The following is a 14,888-nucleotide window of genomic DNA, read 5'->3' as shown; positions in this document are numbered from 1 at the left end:
CATACTTCTCGGCAAAAGGAAATCCAATCAACAACTGACTTGTCAGAAAGATCAAGTTCTGTGCACAAAAACTCTTGGCGCGGAGGTCTTAACATAATGAAATAAGCAGTTAATCTGCATATAGTTTCCAAGCTTAATTTTGATTCGGAAAACCATGTATCTACTTTAGCAGATGTCTTAAAATCACACTTCGTTTTTATTCTTTTTTTATGTTTATCTTTTTTGTAATGCACTTTATAACAGCGGAATAAAAGAGTATTTATGTTAATTATTAATTCACTATTGCACTTAGGACATTGTATTTCAGATATTATAATATTGGTTTCTATCAAAAACTTTATTAATCTTTCTCTATCGTAAGTCAGTGCTAAGAATTCGTGCAGCTTCATCTTAATACGATCTTTTAACAATTATAACAAAAGAAAATCTATTTCAGATTTCGTTACATTTTTCACTTACCAATCAGACAACTTAACGCATGCGCACAAAGTCAGAGAGCATGAAGAAGGCATATACTCGTAACACTACATGTAGTCGGTATGACAGATTTCTTAACCTGAATAGTCGTCAACTTTAACGCTTAATATCTCGGTTCGTAGGGCAGAGCGACACTTTTTTCTGCCAGATTCTTTCGTTTCGTGCAAAAACGCGTCGAATGAGCCTAGTTTCATTAAAATCGGTGAGGTCGGCCGTTTTTTCCATAATTACCAGACGTTTTTATATGATGCATCTACATTTTTTTAGATATGCGCATGTTACTGAGGATCTTATATTGACTGAGTTTTGTTTCATGTACGATGATAATCATAATTTTATTCTTGTCCACTGTTAAACGAGGATAAAATGATGCATCATGCATACCATGCATAAAACGACACGCATCTATATTGGCAGTCAGTAATTATAAATGGTTGCAATTGTATGTATAGAATTGGGCCAATCATAGTCGAAGATTTTTTCCATATTCGATTGTAATTGTACAATTGCAGAATGGGCTATGGTAGCTTATTTTACGATTGTTCATACGTATATACGAGTACGAGGTTAAACAATTTTTTGTCTCATGTCTTTTTACTGATGTTTGAAAGAGACTTGTGCTAAAACATTATATTATTTTCTCTTTCTCTCTTTCTTCTTTTATCACAATAAAGATATGTATTTGTTCTATTACTTTATAAAAGTGCAAAACCTGCGAAACGAATGCAGTCAAACACTTCGAGCGCTCGTTCGATTCGGATTTCTTTCGAGTTCGATTCGAGTTTGAATAATTGATACACTTCGGCTATTCGATTCAATATCTCGATCTTGTTAATCAAGTTTTTTGAAAATAACAGAACTGAAAAAGTTATCAATTGTGTGAATTTCATCCTGTTTGTTGATTAAATCGACAAATTTCGTATGAGGGATTAAACTACATGCCGGTGGATGTAGAAGTTTAATAACTGCTACAAGTTAGAAATTAAGTTGTATAACGAAGGAGTAAATTAATATAAAACATGTAAAAAAATAAATTCCGATTTTTACATAAATTAATTCCTTTTAGCATACTATGCGAATATTTTTTATTATTTTATAATTTATTCCGACATACTATAACGTCATATAAAATATTAACTTTGTTTTTCTATTTCCCGATTTTATCTTGCTTTAATGTACAGATTATAGATGCGATCAATCGGCGATATAACTGACGTAAATAACATACTGTATATATCTGTGCTACTATTACATTTTTACGTAGTAGGTATTATATAAATTACATAATTTTTGCTTAAGTCTAATATTTTCCTGGTCGTTACAAGTTATTACGATTGTGCGCAATTTATCGTAATAAAGTATCATACGTTCTCCGGTGACGCTTTATATTACGATAAATCACAAAATCTCGCAGTCACTTTTTTCCGCGGCGCGGCAATAAAGGAAATCGCGCGCCTATCGAGCACATCATACGCAGGATCTCCGCTGAATATTTGCGTATCGTAATCATACGTAAGCACACGAATAAATAAGATAATAGACCTCCCTTCGCCACGCGCGCTCTCCTCGGATTTCATTTGCAGGCGTACGACGATTGAAGATAATGCGACTTAATTTCTGCGATGAGCGCAAAATGCACGCAAGTAACACCCGCGCGGTGCGACACGTTTATCGAGGCGTTTCGACGTGATGATCGCGGCGACTCGTAATACCTACCGATGTAACTAAAGTCATAATTTGCATATCTTCGAAAAGGAAAAATAAAAAATAGCCGTTGGCGTATTCCTCGCCGGCTCATTTCGCACCGAATATGTGCCACATTCAAGAGAAAATACTAAATTTTAATAAATATTTGTTTGAATAGTTCTACGTAAATATTTACTAAACATTCAGTAAATTTATTTGATATAAAAACAAATTAATTAATATAAATTAATTTAATTCAACTATCTTTTATTTATTGAGTAAGTGAATGCTTTCTTTGTACTGCTTTGTACTATTCAAAGAAATATTTAAGATATTTATAGTATTAAGATTTAATAAATTTCCTTTTTATTGTAAAATTTTAGTAAATTTTATGGAATTGGCAAGGCTGTCTATATAGAGACAGAGGCATTCACTTAATTTGCTTTTCTAGTAAATTATCAATCGTTGTATAGCCACACATTATAAGGTAATCTTTATATTTCGTAAAGTAAATTTTATGCTGCAATTCTTTTATTACTATTTCTCATAATCATCTATAAATTATCTCACGTCTCAATAGAATTTATTTTTACACTTTAGTGCTGATAAACTTTATTTTTTACGATAAGAAATACGAGTGTATAAAGTCTTGAAAATTATTCATGCTTAATAATAGTATGATTTATTTTACTGTAAAGTATAATCAACTTGAATGGATTTCCTATAATTGTAATGTACTTTATTTTTCCTTATACCTCCGGTACTTTTTTTATTTCCAAGCAAGTAAAGTTCATCATAAATCCGTCAAAAAAATATCCATTTTCCTTCGTGTGAGAAACTTCCTCCCCTGTTACACGTGTAATCTTTTTGACCTTTTTGTCATTTATGTTGAATAACGTTTTGCGTTCGGTCGAGTTTGAATACCGTAATAGCACAGTCGTGTGTGTAACGTTGATCGTTGCATAATCCTCTCGGTATTGCAACACCATTGTGTCATCCGCCATTAACGTCGAAGGCATTGTTGCATCGCACTGGCCGCTTGTTTTTTGCCTTGAACATTCTTCGGGAGAGCTATAGACGCGCTGGAACTTTATTAGAGTTCCATCGCAATCAGCGAATTGCGAATAGATGAGGATGAGAGCGGCGGCTTTTTAAAAAGAAACGCTGTTTCGAGTAGGTGATTAGCGAGTCGGCATTATTGGCGACAACAGTAGCGCAAATGAGCTCGAAAGACAAAAGTGGCACTTAGATTAAAAATATACAATATACGGAGAAAGATAAAAATAATTATGCAGATAAATATATTTTTCTCTCAGGCTTACGTATCTTTCTTACATTAGTAAAAAAAGTATTCTTATTCTAATTAGTTTAACCGAGCCTAATCTTATATCTTATAATACAATATTACTGTACAAAATATCTAATTTTTAACACAGCGAGGAAGACCGTATTCGAAAAAAGGGGGTTTTACTTAATATTTTTAGAATTTTTGTTTTCAGTTCCAACAAACTGCACACCTACATTCTTCACATATTCTAAAGACGCTCATTAGCATGACTAACATTAAATTGTTTGTCAATTTAATATGTAATATTATGTATTTTAGTTTCATTTTTAGACAGTGTTTCAAAACCAATAATCGTTGTAGTTTGCTTGAATGAACTAAAAATTGCAAAATTCACACTAAAATATTATACACACTAAAAGCAGCTGTGAATTGGCTTCTTCACTTATTTATTGTTAAACATTTCTCGGTTAATTGTTATTTAATATATTGTTTGCAGTTTTTAGTCCACTCTTTAACATATACACACGTCCGGGAAAAAAAATATATAGGTACTGACAAAGTTTAATAAATTTTAATATTGTAATTTACTAAAATTAGAGATCTTAAAATTTCTTTAAATAAGTAAATATATATTTACTTACAATAAATAAATATTTACTCAATAAAAGATTATAATTTAACCAAATTAATATTTTTTTCAAATAAATATATGTCTATCTAGTAAATAGTTACTTAGAACTATTAAAATAAATATTTATTAAAATATAGTGTTTTTTTACAATTTATATTAGTTTTTTCATTTAGAAAGAGAAAAAAAAATAGTTTTAATAAGTTTTAAAAATGTAGCTAGATACAGATCTGAAAATAATTTCGTTGGATTATCAGAGTAATTATAAAGAAGGTTTAAACATTGATGATAATGTTGCAAAAAATTTTAACAGCAACTAGTTCGGACGTCATAGGTACATAATTATTTCGATGGTCAAACAAAATTATTTTCAGATGTGTATCTAGCTATATTTTTAAAACTTATTAAAACTATTTTCTTTTCTCTTTCTGAGTGACAAAACTAATATAAATATTTAAAAAAAAAACACTACATTTTTACTACATTATCTAGTTAAATTTTCAGATACGTAGGCCAAATTTTTCCATTCATATACGCAAATATGCTTCTCTGTAAGACGTCGTGTATTTAAGATAAGTTATTTCGCTCGTTTACAAATCAATTAGTCAACCTTTAGGTCGACAGGTACAATGACGTTACGAGGTTGGTTAAAGAAAGCAACGGATCGTCGCGCGGTAACATTGACCCAATTAAAAGTAATGATAAGAAGTAGAGGATATTCTCCCCCTCCCCCTCCCTCTCTCTCTCTCTCTCTCTTTCTCTCATGTTCAAAAATACGCGCTACATTTGTGTTCTACAATATATCTTACAGGACTGAAACTAGGCTAACGCAAGGTCCTTGCTGACGTTATCACGATACATATGGAGTGTTTCTTAACGATCTTTCGTTACCAAAAGAAGGAAAATGCCGCGGTTATTCGTAAACGCTCGTAAACAGGGGAAATATATGAGCAGTGCGGGCGATTGAAAGAATCGGAGACGAAAGACGTTTTAAAGGTCGAATCGACGGTATTAAAACGACTTAGCGTGCTTTGCACGAGTGTAGCGTTCTAATTATAGCCAAGAGAGAGACCTCTCCGGCGATTCGCGTTGCCATATGGAGCACGTTCCGGGCAGAGCGCAAAGGGTTAAACAACATGCTTCGTCCAGCGTGGCGCTTCCCGTGGCCGATTGGCATTCAACAAGGATCGGCCCGGCCGGTCCACCGGCCATTAATTGCCTATTATATCGTAACGTGGGTGGGCCGCGGAGTGTAGAATCTACTCCCGCCTCCTTCCTCCCGTCCTTCCTTCTGTCCGATGTCCTCGTCGAAATAGTGATGGGAACGACACTCAGGCAAGTTATCAGTACATCATCCGCTCGAACGAGTACGACTAGCAAAAAATGCTTTCTATTCCGAAAGGAGATATCCCGCCTGCCGTTTGAACGGCCCTATCCTACCTATCACTCTAAAAGTGTGTCGTCGGCCTAACGTGGAATCCCCCCGTTCTCCTCCTCACCGTCTTTTTAACCGGAAGCTCGTTTCGGCACGGCTTAAGTTTCGTCGACCGTAAAATTTTTTAAGTATATACGCTCATCATCTCGGCGCACGGACGCCGGCTCGGTCCCATCGCTAGTCGCATAAATATATATACGAATGGAGGAGGCATGGATTTAATGGAATGGTGGAGCGGCCGGCCGTGCCGTTGTCGTCCATCGCGTGTGTATATTGTGTTCCAGCGGCCGTGCTCACGTGACACTCGGATAGATTTGCGTCAATGGTGACCTCCGAGCGTTCGCTCTCCGCGGCCAACGCATACCATGCTCTCTGCCTGCCCTCCTGCCTGCCTGCCCTGCCTGCCTGACTGCTTGCTTGCTGGCTGACTCGCCTGTCCATGCCGCTACGTGCGTACACGCTTACGCGATTGTAAGTGCGCGGCGTGGGACCGACGACGAAACGAGAGAACGGCGAAGCCGGAGTGGGATGGGTGGTCCTTTTTTTCGACTATCGTAATTTTTCTTTCAAGGATCGTATCCTCCAACTAGGGTCTACCATTCCTTTAAGAAGACGCACTATTTTCAAGATAGTAAAATGTCTTTAAATTCTAGCTTTAGAGTGGAATCTTACATAATTTAAAAAAAAAAAAAAATGAAAATTGAGCCAGGCTTGAAAAAGAGATGGGCTCAATTTTCAATATTTAAAAGTGAGATTTTACTCTTCGCGGAGTGTCGAGATGTTTATTCTAAAAATTTTAGACAGCGCATTAATTAAAACTTTATATCTATAAAGTTATATTAATAAGAATTGTCAACAAGAATTATATGTTCTAGAAATTTTTATTTTATTAAATACCTACATTTAATGCATAAAAAATGATATCTCCTCCTTCGGTTTCCGGGATTCTTTTTACGTGTGCAGAAAGAACAATTTTATTAAAATTTCTGAAAATTTAATTAAATACGAGTCTGCAGAGCAAAACGTATTGCTCGCCATGTTTGAAATTTCTACGTTATTATTTTGATTGTCCAACAAAATTATTTTCAAATATGTATCTATCCGAGCGAAATTTTTAGATGCCTTAGCAAAATCGTTCTTTCTTTGCAAATGTGGTAATTCTAATGCGGTTGGAAACTGCGCATTTTCGACCTAGCCGTTGCCATCGGATCCACCATGTGCATCACACCAGCGATCCCAATCTTTTCGAAGTCAACGTGCCGTTCGTCGACCCAAACGCGGCCGTTCAAAAATTTCCACATTTATGTCAATAACTGTCCGTTTACTCGAGCAAGTTGGCGGCTCGTTAGCGCTCATTTGCCACTCGCAATTCGCGCGTTTTCAAGCGTCGAGTTTCGAGATCGCGGATCTCCGAGCTCCGTTTACCGTCCACGGATCCGCTTATCGCCGCTTCGGCCAATTGCGAACACGCGGAACGAAGACGAGAGAGACGAGAATGAATAATGTTGAGAAAAATATAAGGAAAAATAGGAAGCATCGACGTCAATGGATGTAATTACCGACAATGTGGGGAATGTGCTGGCTATTTATTCCGCAAACCATCGCGTAGCGTCGCATGCGCGCGGTATCAAAAGTCACGGTATCAGAAGCGACAAAATTGAAATTGGCATCGCCTTATCCATATGTATATCACGTACCTATAAATAATATCGTAAATAACGCATCGCTGCCCGCATGCCTATAGCTTGCGTATTCTCGATCGAATAGCCGTTATTAATCTTTACAATCTCGAGCATTCGCACGATTGACTATATTAGGGCGACAAAGTAGACGTACATCTGAATAGACCCAAGATTTCGAAACCTGTTTCGATCTAGTGAGCTATATAGAATTACTTTTAAAACATCTTCAATGCAACGATTTACGAGGCTTCATTAAATTGCTAATCGGGCGGGTTAAACGCATTATAAGAATAACGATATAGATGCAATCGGAATCGATATATTGGCGACTTGGGCGATCAGGGAGCATAAAAATATATCATTAATTTAATCCGTAACAGGAACGTATTTTTAAATGTTATTATACGGAAGATGTTTCATTATTGGTCGATCTTTATTTAATATTGTTTATCACTAAGGATCGGTTGTTCCATCTTCTATAAACTATGTGATAATTTATCTTATAAAATAAACAAAAGAGTAAAAAAGTAAGAGTATTAAAGAGTTAGAGAGAGAGAGAGAGAGAGAGAGAGAGCTGAAGTTTGTCAAAAACTGAAGAACAACTTAGCCTTATTTATATAAAAAATTGTAACAATTGTTGGCATAAATCACAAAACGAACGATTTTGCTGAATACTAAAAAATTCAACTAAATACAAATTTGACAATAATTTGTTTAAACCAACGAAATAATGACGTAGAAAAGTAATGAGCAATGCTGCCAAAAATGTTGATATTTCAGCAACAAGCTTGAGTCTACATAATTATCTTAGTAGTTTTATAAAATTATTTTCAGATCCTCATTTAACTAAATTTTTAGATATTTTAGCAAAATCATTCCGTTTGTCTAATTACGTTGTACCACATAAAAAGAACGTAATGCTGAAGCACCTAAAACTTTAGATACATGTAGATGCAGATCTGAAAATAATTTTGTTGTTGGCCAAACAACACAAACAAAAATTGTGATAAACGTTAAAATAATTTTGTAAGAAATTCAAGCATGATGAGCAATGCTACAAAATATTTTGACATTCTAGCAATCAGCTTGAGCATTTTACGCATCATTATTTTGACTTTTTATAGACTTTTTATAGACATTATATAGACTAACAAAATTTACTTTTAAATTTATATACAACGAAATTTTGGTTTATAATAAAATCGTTCTTCCCACGTGAATAGAACAAAACATTGCAAAATAAGACAGTGAAGCATAAAATTATTCCCAGAGTAATGAGAACCTGTATGTTCCAATTACGGGTTACGAGTCTGGTATTTCGACCTAGACCTGCTAAGACCTATCGTCGAAGCGGAAACGCGCCGATACTCGTGAGAGGAAGCATTTTATCGCGCGCAGCACGTCAGTTTTCCGTCACGTTGGGATTAGATAAAACGAGGAGGAAGACGAAAGCAGGAAAAAAGATAAATTCGTTGTGTGCATCGCGATAAAGCGACTATCGAAACGGCAGGAGTTGCCTCTGTGTGCTTTACGGTCGACCGCCGCCCACGTAACTTCCGGCAGTAGATTGCAAATTACGAATATCCTCCTTCGCTTCTCGATATACCGTAATCAGTGAGGACGTAAAGAAAAATCATTGAAAACATATAGGGGCCATTAGGTCAAGCAATACCGAATTGTAATTATTACAGTTAATTATGAAGCGATCAATTATGAAGCAGTCGTCATCTGATGTCGGCCAATGGATATACGTGGTAAGACCAGTTCTGGTCGATCTCTTATTAATTTTCTTTTATAAACATCTTTTTTTCGAAATCAAACGTCAGTCGTGCTGATATATTATCGACTTTCGATCTAAAGCAGGAGAATCTGCGAGCGCTGGATCACTCGTCTCTCGCTTGGCATCTCCACGACAGGATTCATCTTCGGACTCATTTTTTCTTCGCGTGTTGTTATCCAAAATGCTAAAATTCAATTACTCAAGGAGTATACCAAGTCGAGAGAAAGTCAAAATGACTTTACTTACATCATGAAAGTTAAAATAATAATTTTTAGTTATAAAATTTGACTTATATTGATATTAATATACTGAGAAAAAAAATAGTTGACTCAACTAAATTGGCGGTCACCGGCTGTCAAGCAAATATTTTGTTTAGTCGAAATATTAATGTATTTGAGTCAAATACGCAGTAGTACATTGAACACATGACTTATTTATTTCGACAGAACATATCTTTGAATTAACAAATATTTGCTTGACAGCCCGTGACCGCCGCATTTAGTTGAGTCAATTTTTTTTTCTCAGTGTATTGATATTAATATTGACGTCAAAAATCAAAATAAAATCATTTTGATTTTTTCGTTGACTTCTATATGTTAAATCCTCTTTGGTGTGTTTCCTTGGGAAAATAAATCAACGATACGTTTCCGAGAAAAACAAAATTATTAGGATATACGTTTGGAACGTATAGCATCGCGTCGCACGATTCTGAAACCATCTTCATTGTCGTACGCATCTTCTTTTTTAATTTCGCAGAATGTATCGGTGAGACGCCTCCAGCGAAGCGGACATTTCGCAAGACACATTCGCCGGTACAACATGGTGCTTCCAACATTGGACATTGTTATTATCATTGTCGATTGCACGCGTGGGCGTGTACTCGTCCAAGGGCGAGCCTGAAAGCAAAATCGTACTCGATTAACTATATAGAGATCCTCAAGTAAGAGATTGGACACGTTTAGACAACTTTTGATTGGTCCATCATATTTTTCCGAAGATTGAATCAGAGATGAATACATAAAATAGAATAAGGTACGTAAATATCTCACATTCTGAAAAATATGGTGGACCAAACGATGTTCAATCTTTTACTTAATGATCTCTGTAAATTAATGTGGAAAGGGAGTCATCTTGTTAAAGATGACTTATCGCCTTAGATCGAAATATTGGGTATTGTGATTATATATAATTTATTTCTAGATATATGATATATTAATTGACGAAATTAAAGGAAAGCTTTCGGTATATTTTACAATAAGTGAGACTGTTAAAAATATATACATTAAATTTCATGTAAAGTAACCGAAGCAAATTTCACGTCTTTTTTAACAGTGTTGTTCTGTCAATTATAATATTTTATTGAAACATATATTTCTATTTTAATGCATTTGGCAAGAATTTTTATTGTTTATTTTCTCGCTTCATATTTTTATCGCTTATTTTCTACTTCCTCTGAAGGATATGCTATTAGCGTTTCTATAAAAGAATGCTTTACGAAAAATATATTTGCAGCTGTACATCTCTTGATTTTACATATAAATGATTTTTTTAAGCATACATTTACATTTAGCTAAAAATAGTTTCGCGCATTAAACATCACGAATGACGAATATACGTCCCATCGTATTGATCTAGACGCTCTTTCAAGCTCAACGTACTTGAGGCAGGCCTTCGTGCCTTTTTTAAGAACTTGCGTTTTTTTATTTATACATCCTTCTACAATGACAATAGAGTTTCTTGGGAAAGTCTTTTACACAATGCACAGCTATACATTTTATTGTACTAAACATGCAACGTCGTTGTAACACTCATAATGTTATTTCAAAGGGTGATGACTGGCATTCGTAGCAATTTTATTCTATGAATCGTGCGTACGTCGTGCTGTGTATGACACGCTATTGCAAAAATTTTCCCGTGACTGTCTCTTAATCGATTTCCTTAATCAAGGTCGCTCCGTATATTCCATAATCGTCATTTGTTGTCAATAAGTTGATGAGCCGCGGTAAAGACCCATTCATAGTGTCCCACCCAGAAACATACGAGCAACGTCTTAACACTAAATATTTTCAATGTTTTTACTCACTTAAAAGCCAAAGCGAATAAATTGTTATAAAAATAAAAAATAAGCGATGAAAAACCAAACATCTTATCAATACAAAAATTATAACTATTGAAAAGTTAAAAAGAATTGCAGAATATTTTATCTTTTGTTCAAGAAATGTAGTATTAATTTTAAAAATAGAAACAATCATAATAATAACTTCTGGGTACTTCTAATGTTCGCGTAACCAAGTTGCCGCAATAAATATATTTTTAATGACAACGTTACGCTACGAACTCTTTTGAGCAACCGCTGTCGTTGAGCGTGGTTTACAATCGTAATAAACGAATTTTGCGTATCGAGTGACGTCAATGGTCTTGTGTATATAAACACTGATAAATAGATATTCGTAGATAGAGACATAAATAAATAAGCGTTTCTATTCAATTTAGAGCAAGCCTTCTAAAAATATAAACTATAGCTAGTTACGTGATAAACAAACATAAAAAAACGCGATAGTAAAATAATACGGAGATATAAATAATAAAGAATGTATCTGATTAATAGGAACAAAATATGCATATAAAAAAGAACAGGACGTACGAAATCACCGTGATACCTTGTATCAACAATAAGATCTGAAATTATATTCTTGATGAGAAACTTTTCGTTGATGTTTCATGTCCTGAAACTGCTTGTTGCCGACAGTTTTTTAGAACGGTATTCATATAATCGATTCTTATATTCAGGACCGTCTTAAGTTCAGTCTATAGAGTATCACGAACCAATCAGAGGGCTGCATTAACGTCTTAAGAAAGACATTATTTAAGACGGTCTTGAAATGAGAACCAACTATATGAATACCAGTCTTAATGTTTCTGTTGCTAGCAACAAAAGGTTGCTGCTTATTAAGTATTTTTAATAGTAAATATAAAAGAAAAGAGTGAGAAATACGCGTCAACGTGTAGAAAAGTAGAAATCCTTTAATATGGATATTTTCAATTGTTAGTAATCCAGAATAACTGCTAGATATAACTTATAATTATGTAGTTATATGTTCCCTACTAAAGCAACAATGAGAACCTTTTTGTTAATGTTCCACGTTTTCTTGAAAATGTTGGCGGTTGTTGAAAAATTTCTTGATGTTTTTAGGTTTTCTGGTTCCATTAATGTAAGATTAACTTTAATCTCGGTTCAATTACTTTTTATCTTCATCTAATTCTAAGAAGTAGAAAAAGATAAACAGTAACTTTTAAACCGAGATTAAAGTTTATCTTACCGTAATAATGGTAACAGGTTAAATATATTTTTGTTGTTAGCGTCAAAATTTGCTATTTGTTGCGTGTTTCTAATCAAAAGAAGCCTGAAATTGGAAAATATTCAGCGAGCGATAATAAATTTCTCATTGCTGCAATGGCGATTTAAACGTTTTAAGCTAATTGTAAGCGTATAGCTTAGTGCTCGTCAAGAGAAACACGTACCGAGTGGATATACCTCCGACCGACGAATTTGAAGTTTTCGTTCACGCCGCGTCACGTTTCAACAGCATTCCTCTCGAGGAACGTGAGAATGTGGATATCAATCGAAGACACACCGTCTGCATGTTCTCGTACTCATATTTTCACGGTCATCACCCCTGTTTGCCTTGCCGCTCGAAAATAAAAGCGAGTCGATCGTCACGTTTCTGTGACGCCAGGAATAAGAATTAGTCCCTTTTTTTCTCTCAGTAAATAGACGTCATCGACGGAGAAACTCCATATGAGACTAAAACAGTTTCTGGTTCTCCAAAAACTTGCGTAAAGGCGGCCATAAAGACAGTCGTACTGCGGGCGTCGACTTTCTCCCTGATAATGCGATTTACGTCAGCAAGCGGCACCGATGACCGGGAATCGCTCGAAGAGATAGTGGCTAATCGATTCGGGGTGACTTTGACTAAACTCCGATTAATTAACCGAGTAATACCTGTACTATTTTAGACATGTGGATAGAATTATCAGTTTTTGGATGTTTTTGTCACATGAAAACAAAAATTAGATTAAGATCGAGTTAGAAATCACACTGAGGAAAATGGTCTGGTTATATCGACAAGAAGTACAAAACGAGTTCCGATCATATGAATCAGAATTCTGATTATTGTAAGACGTAATTGAATTTCTGATTATCTTGACTGGAATATTTAATAGATTTAGCTATAAGTGTCTGATGTATCTTTCTGATAGAATCTACGAGAATTCCAGTTAATATGCAGTGAAACTCTTTTTCCAGTGCGTAGTTGGAAGTTTTAATGGCAATTTTGTTGAATTAACTGTCGATTGATCAATCGAGGCTCTTTTATTGTTAATCAAAGTCATTTTTACCTTTCCGGAGTTGAGGTTTGTAACATTATACTCACGTTGAGTTTGTGGAGCTCATTTAATTTATGTTGATTAAAAGACAGTAATTAATTTCAAGTAATCAAAGTATCAAAATTCGTATAAAAAAGTGTGTGTGTTTGTAAATATTGAGTTTAATTCAATAACAATTTAAATTTACAGATGTCACGTAAAGAATATAATTGAATAAGATAATTACACAGATTTACCGTCAACTCCGAAGATGAGTTAATAGCTGCATTCGATAGAAAAAGCAGTTTTGCAAGTATTATAAAATTCTTTAATATGATTGGTTTATAAACCACAGTTGCATAGCTGCTTTTTCTACTGTCACGATCAGACTAGAGATTGAGATTGGATTGAAATTTAACCAATCAGAAGAGAGAAAACACAATTTATAGTGAACTTTGCTTTGATTAGTTGATTTCCAATTCAATTTTAATCTCAATCTCTGGTCTGATCGCAACAATTAATAATGATCATTGGAAGATCTCGACGGACCGCAACGGGCGATCGTAGGCACGCATTCGTATACGATAGTATTCGTGCGATAGATCTAACAAACGAATTCGGAGGCCGCTCGAACAGGAACGGCGATTCTCTTGAAAAAATGTGGGACGGCGACCCCGAAATCATTCCGTTTCACGTTTCACCGTGACGCGTCTTCGCGCACCGCGACGGATCCGGAGAACCGAAGCAGGCTCCCTCGTTAGGATCTATGATCCTGATTCGCGTCACAGACCGCATCCGGAAGTGAATCAGCCGTGCGCGATTCCTCCGGATTCCGAAAAGCCTCGGTTTCGACGAAGACGTTCTTCGTCGGAAAGATGAAAACGAGCTTACGTCAAGTACGAAAAATGTTGAAGTCGTCGCGGTATTGTTAGCGAAGCGTCCCGTTCTTCATGCCATTTGTGAGTCACCCGTTGTAAGCACAATGTACACAAAAACGCGAGTAGCGAACAGGATGAAGTCGTGGGAAAGTGACTGGAATCGAGGATCCTTTTCTCATTCTTAGAACTATAGGAAAAGAGATAAAAAAAATTAATTATTAAAATTAAATCGAAAGGTGGGTATCCACCAACTGCGCAAAACATTTGCGAATGTTTGCAAGCATTTTCAATCTGAATAAATTCGGCGAAGCCTTCAAACACAATTAAAAGAGAAAACACTACATATAAAATATCTACAAATACTCGCAAACATTTGCAAATGTTTGTAAGAAAACGCTTGTTTGGTGGATATTCACCTGAAGAATATAAGAACAAACTCTTATCTTTATTCTTAGAAATAAGAATAAGGATAAAAAATAAATTAAAACTTTTTTTAATAGCAATTTATTGGTGACACATTAGTGTCATCAATAATTTGGAGATTTAAATGTTGGATATATTAATTCAATGGACCAAAATATCAATGTCAATAAAAGTTGTGCTACCAGAATTGACAGAAATGAGAGGATATTCCCGCGTTCATTGTGCGGACATAAAAAGAAGATAAAA

The sequence above is a fragment of the Cyphomyrmex costatus genome, unplaced genomic scaffold (assembly GCF_001594065.2).
Source record: "Cyphomyrmex costatus isolate MS0001 unplaced genomic scaffold, Ccosl1.0 scaffold685, whole genome shotgun sequence".
In the NCBI taxonomy this organism is placed as follows: Eukaryota; Metazoa; Arthropoda; class Insecta; order Hymenoptera; family Formicidae; genus Cyphomyrmex; species Cyphomyrmex costatus.
Note: the sequence above shows the minus strand (reverse complement) of the source record.